We start from the raw sequence: 10,594 nt of genomic DNA, 5'->3' as shown, positions 1-10,594 counted from the left end.
GGGGGGGCCTTTCTCTCTTTTCCCTTTTTTTTCTTTTGTTTGTTTTCTGTTTTCTTTTATTATTTCTTTCTTTCTTTATTTTAGTTGCATTTTAATTTAGTAAAATATACACTTAGTATTTCAACTTAGTCCATAGTCACAAAAATAAATCTAGACCCCAAATAACTTAGTTTGACATTTTATTAATTATAAAAGGTATTTAATTAATCTCTTTGCTACTGTTTTATTTATCTCATAGTATTTAAACATTTTATAAATGTGCGGTTTTCCCATCATAATTATCTATGCAATATTTGGTTCACTCCGAACATTTTAGTTTTAATATTTGAAAAGTTTTATCGTTTGCCTGATTTTGAACTTGAATTTGAATCGGTTTCGAACTAACTCGAGATTAGCAACTATAATTGAGGTGACGTGGCATCATTAGCAGAGGAGCACTGTAGCTTAATTACCCGGGCGTCACATATCCCTAGAAAACTTTATGATGAGTGGGAACCTACAATTAAAATAAAAATTAAAGATCATGAATGTTATGCTTTGTGTGATTTGGGTGCTAGTGTTTCCACGATCCCAAAAACTTTGTCTGATTTGCTAGGTTTCCGTGAATTTGATGATTGTTCTTTAAACTTGCACCTTGCGGATTCCACTATTAAGAAACCTATGGGAAAGATTTATGATGTTCTTATTGTTGCAAATAGGAATTATGTGCCCGTAGATTTCATTTTTCTTGATATAGATTGCAATCCTTCATGTCCTATTATTCTTGGTAGACCTTTCCTTAGAACGATTGGTGCAATGATTGATATGAAGGAAGGGAATATTAGATTCCAATTTCCGTTAAGGAAAGGCATGGAACACTTCCCTAGAAAGAAAATTAAATTACCATATGAATCTATTATGAGAGCCACTTATGGATTGCCTACCAAAGATGGCAATACCTAGATCTATCTTCGCTTTTATGCCTAGCTAGGGGCGTTAAACGATAACGCTTGTTGGGAGGCAACCCAATTTTATTTATAGCTCTAGTGCATCCGTTGCATGGCAATCCCTACTCCTTGCATTAACATCAATCAATGGGCATCTCCATAGCCCATTGATTCCCTCGTTGATGTGAGACTTTCTCCTTTTTTGTCTTCTCCACATAACCCCCTCATTATATTCTATTCCACCCATAGTGCTATGTCCATGGCTCGCACTCATATATTGCGTGGAAGTTTATAGGTTTGAGATTACTAAAGTATGAAACAATTGCTTGGCTTGTCATCGGGGTTGTGCATGATGAGAGCATTCTTGTGTGACGAAAATGGAGCATGACTAAACTATATGATTTTGTACGGATGAACTTTCTTTGGCCATGTCATTTTGAGAAGACATAATTGCTTTGTTAGTATGCTTGAAGTATTATTATTTTTATGTCAATATGAACTTTTATCTTGAATCTTTCGGATCTGAATATTCATGCCACAATTAAGAAGAATTACATTGAAATTATGCCAAGTAGCACTCCGCATCAAAAATTCTGTTTTTATCATTTACCTACTCGAGGACAAGCAGGAATTAAGCTTGGGGAAGCTGATACGTCTCCAATGTATCTATAATTTTTGATTGCTCCATGCTATATTATCTACTGTTTTGGATGTTTATGGGCATTATTATACACTTTTATATCATTTGTTGGGACTAACCTATTAACCCAGAGCCCAGTGCCAGTTTCTGTTTTTACCTTGTTTTAGAATATCGCAGAAAAGGAAAACCAAACGGAGTCCAATTGACCTGAACCTTCACGGAACTTATTTTTGGATGAGAAGAAGCCCAGAAGACTTGGAATCCACGTAAGGGAAGCTTCGAGGAGGCCACGGGGTAGGGGGGCGCGCCCACCCCCTGGGCCCGCCCTCCACCCTCGTGGGCCCCTCGTGGCTCTCCTGACGTACTTCTTCCGCCTATATATCTCCATATACCCTAAAAACACCTGGGAGCACAATAGATCGGGAGTTCTGCCGCCAGAAGCCTCCGTAGCCACCAAAAACCAATCTAGACCCGTTCCGGCACCCTGCCGGAGGGGGAATCCCTCGCCGGTGGCCATCTTCATCATCCCGGTGCTCTCCATGACGAGGAGGGAGTAGTTCTCCCTTGGGGCTGAGGGTATGTACCAGTAGCTATGTGTTTGATCTCTCTCTCTCTCTTATGTTCATGAGGTGATACGATCTTGATGTATCGCGAGCTTTGCTATTATAGTTGGATCTTATGATGTTTTCTCCCCCCTGTACTCTCTTGTAATGGATTGAGTTTCCTCTTTGAAGTTATCTTATCGGATTGAGTCTTTAAAGATTTGAGAACACTTGATGTATGTCTTGCCGTGCGTGTCTGTGGTGATAATGGGATACCACGTGATTAACTTGATGTATTTTTTGGTGATCAACTTGCGGGTTCCGCCCATGAACCTATGCATAGGGGTTGGCACATGTTTTCGTCGTGATTCTCTGGTAGAAACTTTGGGGCACTCTTTGAGGTTCTATGTGTTGGTTGAATAGATGAATCTGAGATTGTGTGATGCATATCGTATAATCATACCCACGGATACTTGAGGTGACATTGGAGTATCTAGGTGACAATAGGGTTTTGGTTGATTTGTGTTTTAATGTGTTATTCTAGTATGAACTTTAGGGCTGTTTGTGACACTTATAGGAATAGCCCAACGGAATGATTGGAAATAATAACTTTGAGGTGGTTTTGTACCCTACCATAATCTCTTCGTTCGTTCTCCGCTATTAGTGACTCTGGAGTGACTCTTTGTTGCATGTTGAGGGATAGTTATGTGATCCAATTATGTTATTATTGTTGAGAGGACTTGCACTAGTGAAAGTATGAACCCTAGGCCTTGTTTCAACGCATTGCAATACCGTTTGTGCTCACTTTTATCATTAGTTACCTTGCTGTTTTTATATTTTCAGATTACAAAAACCTTATCTATCATCCATATACCACTTGTATCACCATCTCTTCGCCGAACTAGTGCACCTATACAATTTACCATTGTATTGGGTGTGTTGGGGACACAAGAGACTCTTTGTTATTTGGTTGCAGGGTTGCTTGAGAGAGACCATCTTCATCCTATGCCTCCTACGGATTGATAAACCTTAGGTCATCCACTTGAGGGAAATTTGCTACTGTCCTACAAACCTCTGCACTTGGAGGCCCAACAACGTCTACAAGAAGAAGGTTGTGTAGTAGACATTAGCAACCCAATTTTATTTGTATTCCTTGCTTTTTGCTCCTGTTTAGTAATAAATAATTTATCTAGCCTCTGTTTTGGTTGTGTTTTTTGTGCTTAATTAGTGTTTGTGCCAAGTAGAACCGTTGGGAAGACTTGGGGGAAAGTCTTTTTGATCTTGCTGTAAAAAAACAGAAACTTTAACGCTCACGAGAATTGCTGCCATTTTTTATCGGAGAGTGATATTTAGTTAATTATTTTTGCAGATGATTAATAGATAAATTCCTCACGTCCAGCGATTTATTTTAGAATTTTTGGGGTTCCATAAGTTTGCGTTAGTTACAGATTACTACAGACTATTCTGTTTTTGACAGATTCTGTTTTTCGTGTGTTGTTTGCTTATTTTGATGAATCTATGGCTAGTAATGGAGTTTATAAACCATAGAGAAGTTGTAATACAGTAGGTTTAACACCAATATAAATAAAGAATGAGTTCATTACAGTACCTTGAAGTGGTGTTTTCTTTTCTTTCGCTAACGGAGCTCACAAGATTTTCTGTTAAGTTTTGTGTTCTGAAGTTTTCAAGTTTTGGGTAAAGATTTGATGGATTATGGAACAAGGAGTGGCAATAGCCTAAGATTGGGGATGCCCAAGGCACCCCAAGGTAAAATCGAAGGACATTAAAAAACCTAAGCTTGGGGATGCCTCGGAAGTTATCCCCTCTTTTGTCTCCGTTCATCGGTAAATTTACTTGGAGCTATATTTTTATTCACCACATGATATGTGTTTTGCTTGGAGCGTCTTGTATGATTTGAGTCTTTGATTTTTAGTTTACCACAATCATACTTGCTGTACACACCTTTTGAGAGAGACACACATGAATCAAAATTTATTAGAATACTCTATATGCTTCACTTATATCTTTTGAGCTATATAGTTTTTGCTCTAGTGCTTCGCTTATATCTTTTAGAGCAAGGTGGTGGTTTTATTTTATAGAAATGATTGATCTCTCATGCTTCACTTATATTAATTTGGGAGTCCCTTAGAACAACATGGTAATTTGCTTTTAGGCATAATAAAAACTTTCATATAAGTGCATTGAATACTAAGAGAAGTTTGATACTTGATGATTGTTTTGAGATATGGAGGTAGTGATATTAGAGTCATGCTAGTTAAGTAGTTGTGAATTTGAGAAATACTTGTGTTGAAGTTTGTGATTCCCGTAGCATGCACGTATGGTGAACCGTTATGTGATGAAGTTGGAGCATGATTTATTTATTGATTGCCTTCCTTATGAGTGGCGGTCGGGGATGAGCGATGGTCTTTTCCTACCAATCTATCCTCCTAGGAGCATGACCATAGTACTTTGTTTCGATAACTAGTAGATTTTTGCAATAATTATGTGAGTTCTTTTTGACTAATGTTGAGTCCATGGATTATACGCACCCTCACCCTTCCACATTTGCTAGCCTCTCTATTACCGCACACCTTTCGCCGGTATCATACACCCACCATATACCTTCCTCAAAATAGCCACCATACCTACCTATTATGGCATTTCCATAGCCATTCCGAGATATATTGCCCTGCAACTTTCCATCGTTCCATTGTTATGACACGCTTCATCATTTTCATATTGCTTTGCATGATCATGTAGTTGACATCGTATTTGTGGCAAAGCCACCGTTCATAATTTTTTCATACATGTCACGGTACACCGTCAGAGGCATTCACATAGAATCATATTTTGTTCTAAGTATTGAGTTGTAATTCTTGAGTTGTAAGTAAAAAAAAGTGTGATGATCATCATTATTAGAGCATTGTTCCAGTGAGGAAAGGATGATGGAGACTATGATTCCCCCACAAGTCAGATGAGACTCCGGACGAAAAAAAGAAAAGAGGCCAAAAAGAAAAAAATAAAGAAGGCCCAAATAAAAAATGAGAGAAAAAGAGAGAAGGGACAATGTTACTATCCTTTTTCCACACTTGTGCTTCAAAGTAGCACCATGATCTTCATGATACAGAGTCTCCTATGTTGTCACTTTCATAAACTAGTGGGAATTTTACATTATAGAACTTGGCTTGTATATTCCAATGATGGGCTTCCTCAAATTGCCCTAGGTCTTCATGAGCAAGCAAGTTGGATTGACACCCACTTAGTTTCTTTTGTTGAGCTTTCATACACTTATAGCTCTAGTGCATCCGTTGCATGGCAATCCCTACTCACTCACATTGATATCTATTGATGGGCATCTCCATAGCCCATTGATATGCCTAGTTGATGTGATACTATCTTCTCCTTTTTGTCTTGTCCACAACCACCATTCTATTCCACCTATAGTGCTATGTCCATGGCTCACGCTCATGTATTGCGTGAAAATTGAAAAAGTTTGAGAACATCAAAAGTATGAAACAATTGCATGGCTTGTCATCGGGTTTGTGCATGATTTAATATTTTGTGTGATGAATATAGAGCATAGCCAGACTATATGATTTTGTAGGGATAACTTTCTTTGGCCACGTTATTTTGAGAAGACATAATTGCTTAGTTAGTATGCTTGAAGTATTATTATTTCTATGTCAATATTAAACTTTTATCTTGAATCTTTCGGATCTGAACATTCATGCCACAATAAAGAAAAATTACATTGATAAATATGTTAGGAAGCATTCCACATCAAAAATTCTGTTTTTTATCATTTACCTACTCGAGGATGAGCAGGAATTAAGCTTGGGGATGCTTGATACATCTCCAACGTATCTATAATTTTTGATTGTTCCATGCTATTATATTATCTGTTTTGGATGTTAATGGGCTTTATTTTACACTTTTATATTATTTTTGGGACTAACCTGTTAACTGGATGCCCAACCCAAATTGCTGTTTTTTTGCCAATTTCAGTGTTTCACAGAAAAGGAATATCAAACGGAGTCCAAACGGAATGAAACCTTTGGGAGCGTTATTTTTGGAACAAACGTGATCCAGGGGACTTGGAGTGGATGTCAAGAAACAATCGAGGAGGCCACGAGGCAAGGGGCGCGCCCTCCACCCTCGGGGGTCCCTCGTTGCTCCACCGACCTACTTCTTCCTCCTATATATATATATATCCATATACCCCGAAAACATCCAGGAGCATCACGAAACCCTATTTCCACCGCTGCAACCTTCTGTACCCAAGAGGTCCCATCTTGGGGCCTTTTTCGGAGCTCCGCCGGAGGGGGCATTGATCACGGAGGGCCTCTACATCAACTCCATGGCCCCTCCGATGATGTGTGAGTAGTTTACCTCAGACATTCGGGTCCATAGTTATTATCTAGATGGCTTATTCTCTCTCTTTGGATCTCAATACAAAGTTCTCCTCGATTCTCTTGGAGATCTATTCGATGTAACCTTCTTTTGCGGTGTGTTTGTCGAGATCCGATGAATTATGGGTTTATGATCAAGATTATCTATGAAAAATATTTGAATCTTCTCTGAATTCTTTTATGTATGATTGGTTTATCTTTGCAAGTCTCTTAGAATTATCAGTTTGGTTTCGCCTACTAGATTGATCTTTCTTGCAATGGGAGAAGTGCTTAGCTTTGGGTTCAATCTTGCGGTGCTCGATCCCAATGACAGAAAGGGAAACGACATGTATTGTATTGTTGCCATTGAGGATAAAAATATGGGGTTTATATCATATTGCATGACTTTATCCCTCTACATCATGTCATCTTGGTTAAGGCGTTACTCTATTCTTATGAACTTAATACTCTAGATGCATGCTAGATAGCGGTCGATGTGTGGAGTAATAGTAGTAGATGCAGGCTGGAGTCGATCTACTTTTCACGAACGTGATGCCTATATACATGATCATACCTAGATATTCTCATAATCATTCGCTTTTCTATCAATTGCTCGACAGTAATTTTTTCACCCACCGTAATACTTATGCTATATTGAGAGAAGCCACTAGTGAAACCTATGGCCCCCGGGTCTATTCTCCATCATACAAGTTTCCAATCTATTTTATTTTGCAATCTTTAATTTCAATCTATATCATAAAAATACCAAAAATATTTATCTTATTATTATTATCTCTATCAGATCTCACTCTTGCAAGTGGCCATGAAGGGATTTACAACCCCTTTATTGCGTTGGTTGCGAGGTTCTTATTTGTTTGTGTAGGTATGAGGTGACTCACGCATGGTCTCCTACTGGATTGATACCTTGGTTCTCAAAAACTGAGGGAAATACTTATGATGCTTTGCTGCATCACCCTTTCCTCTTCAAGGGAAAACCAACGTAGTGCTCAAGAGGTAGCACATATTTAATTTCAAAATAAGTTCCTTTTGCATGCTCGTACCGCTCATGAAGCGGTAGGGGTGGCCAATATTTTCCAAGCGAGATGTGTTATTCTCAAGATGAGTGTTTATTCACTTGTCATTGTATGAGAGTATGGCAAAGGTATTAGGGTTGCCCAGTCCGGAAATGAAAAATGAATTTACTTTATGTTGTCAAATAATAAATTTCTTGGAAAGTGTTGGTATGGAAGGCACCCGTGGATAGGTCTAGCCATGGAAATTGAAAGAATGGTGGAAAAAGGAATAAACTTTATTTTCTGTTTGGCAACCGCCTATGATATATCTAGCATGGAAAGTGTTGGGAATTACTTGGTCGTTTTTGTTGACGGGAAAAGTATGCCACCTAAAATTATTATTTTTATCTCTTTTTTTGTTTGAGCTCTGGCACCTCTACAAATCCCTACCACCCTCTGCGAAGGGCCTTTCTATTTACTTTATGCCATTTTTGTTTGAGTGTCCATCTTCTCTTATAAAGCACCAACTAAGGGGCGCTATGATCGCACTTGAGCATTGGATGTAGCTAATATGCGAGTGTGTTTCATGAATGGATCAATGATTGGGCATAATGGACTAGGGATAACTTTACTTAGTGTTGATATTTTGAAAAACAAAGTTGCTTGTTGATATGCTTGAGTATTGAAATCTTCATGTCAAAACTAGACTATTGCTTTGAACCATATAAAAGTCCATATGTCCATGCCACAAAACAAAAGAATATGTGATGAACATGTTAGGCAGCATTCCACATCAAAAATTCTGTTTTTATCATTTACCTACTTGAGGACGACCAAGAATTAAGCTTGGGGATGCTGGTACGTCTCCAACGTATCTATAATTTTTGATTGTTCCATGATCTTATATTATCATTCTTGGATGTTTACAATCATTTTATAGCAACGTTATATCATGTTTTGGGACTAACCTATTGACATAGTGCCCAGTGCCAGTTGCTGCTTTTTGCTTTTTTTACTTCGTAGAAAATCAATACCAAATGGAGTCCAAACGCAGCGAAACTTTTTGGAGATTTTTTCTGGTCCAGAAGATACCTGTTGGGCCAAAGAAGTACCAGAGGGGGGCTCTGAGGGGAGCACAACCCACCTAGGCATGCCTGGGGGCCCAGGCGCGCCCAGGTGGGTTGTGCCCACCTTGGCCACCTCCCGCGCCGCCTCTTTGCTCTATAAATACCCCGAAAATCCAAAAACCCTAGGGGAGTCGTCGAAACACAGTTCCAGCCGCCGCAAGTTCTAGAACCACCAGATCCAATCTAGACACCATCACGGAGGAGTTCACCATCCTCATTGGTGCCTCTCCCATGATGGGTGAGTAGTTCATTGTAGACCTATGGGTACGTAGTTAGTAGCCAGATGGCTTCCTCTCTCTCTTTTGATTCTCAATACAATGGTCTCTTGGAGATCTATTTGATGTAACTCTTTTTGCGGTGTGTTTGTTGGGATCCGATGAACTTTGAGTTTATCATCAGATCTATTCTATTCATGAAAGTTATTTGAGTTTTTGATCTCTTATATGCACAATTACTTATAGCCTCGTATTTCTTCTTCGAATATTTGGTTTAGTTAGGCCGACTAGATCGATTTTTCTTGACATGGGAAGAGGTGCTTTGTGATGGGTTCGACCGTGCGGTGTTTGTGGCACCCCGACTCAGAGCAACCGGTTTACCATGCATTGCCAGCCTAGAGACCATGTCTTCTGGCAACACACAACATCTTGGTACAGAAAACAACCGCTTTATTGATGCTAGCGGATTAAAGTTTATATTACAACAGGTAGCGAGGCCAAGCGGCACACACGATGCGGCTGGACAATATGTACAATATTTAGTGAACATAAGGGCCTCGATCATAACAACTACGCGATAGCGGAACAACGTCGTAGCGGAACTCCATAGCACAGTTGACACCGATGTGGACACGATCTAGACTCGGACAGCGCTCCTTTCCAACAAGGCTTTCCTGAAATCTGGCATGACACACAGGTCAGTACATTGAATGTACTTGCAAGCTCACAACAGACATAAACATAATGACAAACAATATCATGTTAATTAAGCAATTATTAATAATGTAACAATATAACCAACATGCTGTGATCATGCTCTTGTGAGAAAAATCCCTCGGACTGGCTTACCAACGGTGATCACTCTTGGATCACAAACGTACCAACCTGAAAATCTTAACTATGAATATCTCGTGATCTTTCCGGCGATCACAACCACGACCCATATTTGGTCTAAAACGATGATCCTTCCGGCGATAACAACCATGACCAACACTTGGTCTTAACCAACCCGATGACCTTCCCACCATCATCAACAGTGCAGAGTTCATAACTTAGTGTGCAAGATTTATTAAATGTTGACCCATGGTGTGACCTACTTTCGAGCGTGTCCGTAACCGTGGACTCGGCTATTGATAGATTAATACACTCTGTAGAGGTAGCACACTGTACCCACACCACGGAACCCATGGCCTCACACTCCCATTCGGGTGGACCAACGACATTCCGACGAAACCCCTCCATTTCCATGACACTCTCCTGGCCACTCCGACTCACTCCCCACTGGGCTAGTCCTGGGTTGCCCCATGTCTACCAAAGACACAACGACCACCGTCGTGGCCAAAACATAATCTGTCCCACGCGGGGACACAGTACCAAAAATCTCAACAATGGGCACACAAGGTTATGTCTGCTTACCGGGCCAGGGTACCGCACACCCATAACCTTCCCTCATTGGAGGCACCGGCCAGAGGCATGACAACGGACCGAATAAAGGCCTTCCCATAAAGATAAATGTGGTTGCACCGGGAAAAACTCGATTCAGTGGCACCATGACCCGGTCAACTATATATTCAAGTTGAGTTATTATCAGGTTCAACTTAAAGTGAAAATAACCGGTGTCATAATATGCCATGACATGCAACACTAACATATGCATCACATATCAATGGAAATGACTGAGTCAACTATCTCCACACCAAGCATAAACATCAATAACTCATGACACTTCTCTGGTTAGGATTA

Source organism: Triticum dicoccoides, chromosome 4A, assembly GCF_002162155.2.
Source record: "Triticum dicoccoides isolate Atlit2015 ecotype Zavitan chromosome 4A, WEW_v2.0, whole genome shotgun sequence".
Taxonomy (NCBI): Eukaryota; Viridiplantae; Streptophyta; class Magnoliopsida; order Poales; family Poaceae; genus Triticum; species Triticum dicoccoides.
The sequence above is the reverse complement of the archived record's forward strand: the minus strand, read 5'-3'. Positions refer to the sequence as shown.